The following is a 2,585-nucleotide window of genomic DNA, read 5'->3' as shown; positions in this document are numbered from 1 at the left end:
GTAATCCCAATGTAAGTGAGAGCATGGTCTGTATCACTGGTGTGGCCAACTGAAATAGTACACACATCCAGAAAAGAGAGGGACAAGTTCTTAATGACACAAGATGGAACAAGCACTGTCCTAATATTTTCTTCCCAAAGGAGAATCTGAACACCACATAAAATAATCAGACATTCCTCAGAATACAGTATTTGTGCAAGTAAAAAATATATATATATAGTTAGTTTTGCCAATAAATTATAGGTGGAGAATTTTGTGCAACTACAGATAAGTTTCCTGATCTGTATAATTTTGCAAATGTACTTCTATTTTTTGTTAGGGATTTTCAACTTGAAGCCCCCCTGGCCTCCCCAGACCTGTTGATAGTGATTAGAATAACGATGGCAGAGCCAGCTATATAATCTCTGGTGCTCAGTACAAAGTGAAACTAGAGGGACCCCTGTTCAAAAAGCAGAGGAAAAAAGCACCCATTAAAGATACTGAAACACAAAACTTTTCCCTTTATTTCGTGGTCTCTTGTTTAACCTGTCATGGTGTGTTTTCTTTGCTATTTAATGTGATTCTAATTAGTGAAAAGTCAAATTTAAATTATTTGCATGACTTTTACTGTTCATTTTTATATTGCACAATATCAGTTTTAAATGCACACATAAAGGCACTTATGTACAGAATCACCAAAATTGCACAAGTCACAATTTGAGCTCATATACCCATGTATATTTTGCTTTTACCAGAACAGGCAACCCTACACAAAATTAACTTAACTGTAAGCATTTCATTTTTGTTTTCTCTAGGAAACTACCTTTTTTTTTTTTTTTTTTTTTTTTTTTTTAGAAGGGGCTTATGATGGGGTATGCTTGCAGTGCTCACAGACCCATATGAAATTATCACCTCTTTGGTGCAGTAGTGCCTTCCAGTTGGACATTCAGCTGCTGATTTGTCTGTTTGAGGAACTGAGTCTCCTCGTTGTGCTGCTTCTCCTCCATCTGTCTTCTTCTCATTCTCCCTCTTCTTGGTGGCCTCACTCATGACCTTCTGCTCCTTCACTTGGCTCTCCAAACCTCTCTTTCCTGTTTCTAATTCTGCAATTGTCCTCCCCATGTCTGACTTCCCTGTTCGGGCAACAGTGCTTTCCTTGAGCCAAATGCCACACTGCTCTCATGTGATGTCTGATAGGTGGTGATGGTCATATGGATCAAGTCCTGGACTTGCAGCAAAAGCATTCCCCTCTCCACACAGTTGATGGTGACCTCTTAGACCCGCTCAGCAAAATACTGTGAGTACAGCTCTCTGCACACAGGGAAGATGCCAGTCTCCCTGGCCTGTTGCTATTGCAGATTCAGATTCAGCTGCTGCAGGGATGCACCACGATCCATTCCAGCGTTGGTGGTGCTGGACACCTGCAGGATCTGTGACTGTGTGTCTTCCACCCATTCCTTTGGAGACAGGATGGCATTCAAGATTTCTTCTGCCCTCTTTGTAGGATCCAGAACACAGGAAGTTGAAAAAATCTTGATCTTTGGTGGCTGTGGGACTGCAACCAAGGGTCCAGGCTGCTGGAGGCTAATTTTCAGTGGCCCTATTTTGGGGCTCCATGTCTGTGTTTCCAGCTCACCAACACCAGGCATGTCATACTTGAGCAGAGTCTGCAGGAAGAATCATGGCAGCGAAGCATTTCACTTTTTGATATGCATACATTCTGTACCAATACACTCCACCTTCAACTTAATGATAAATAAGAAATAATTGAAAAGGAAAGAGCTATGGGTTTCCCTATCTATTTCTTTCCTTCTAAAGCATATTTTCAGTGTAAGTGGCTAGCTAATCTATAGGGAAGTAACTTGACTAGGAGAGGATATAATAGAGATCCTGGAATGTTCATGATTCTTAGAGTGCAATTGTCTTCATTCCTCATTCAAAGCAAGTTCTGGTTCAAATGGAAAGCATGGTCTCTTGGGGAAAATGTGGCCTTACTTAGTCATAGATGTAACACATTTACCATGTACTTTTGAGACTTACTGAACTCAAGTTCACAGTGAGTCCATCAGAATTCTGTGCTGCTGGTAACTTGTAAGTTTTAAATGCAAATGGTTTTCAAGTAATGTTGGTAATAATGCATATTTCAAGTGTCTACTCTGCTCACATGCCTGCCTCATTGCCCCACTAAACTTCACTTATAAAATACAAGTTCAGAGATAAAATTATAAAGAATTCAAGATGGTGATAAGAGAATTAAACCAAATACAAAACCCCTTTAAGACAGAGCTCTGTGCAAGTACACTGGCCCAAGCCCATGAAGCTGGCCTTAATAATTATACTAATAAAATCTCTAACATTTATTGTGCATGGCCATGTGGTAAAGCTATTTAGATACCCTTTAATTTTTACAACAGCTCTATTTGACATATGAGGAATTTGAGCTTTTGATATATTAAACAATGAGCTTTTAGGTCCTTAATATTCAAGGTATTGTTCTCTGGACCATCAAACTGAAGTCTGTTTGTTGGGAATGCCAAATTCTGGGCCTCTTGCAGTCCTGCTGAATCAGAACCTGCACTTTCAAGAGTGCCCCCAGTGATTTGTGT

At 39.9% G+C, this 2,585-nt stretch overlaps 1 pseudogene; it reads right to left on the bottom strand.

Moving 5' to 3' along the window:
* Positions 1–887: 887 nt before the first annotated feature.
* LOC116868975 lies at positions 888–1,662 on the bottom strand (annotated as a pseudogene).
* Positions 1,663–2,585: the final 923 nt, after the last annotated feature.

This window comes from Lontra canadensis, unplaced genomic scaffold (genome assembly GCF_010015895.1).
Source record: "Lontra canadensis isolate GAN:19392208 unplaced genomic scaffold, GSC_riverotter_1.0 scaffold17, whole genome shotgun sequence".
Classification (NCBI taxonomy): domain Eukaryota; kingdom Metazoa; phylum Chordata; class Mammalia; order Carnivora; family Mustelidae; genus Lontra; species Lontra canadensis.
The sequence above is the reverse complement of the archived record's forward strand: the minus strand, read 5'-3'. Positions and strand labels throughout refer to the sequence as shown.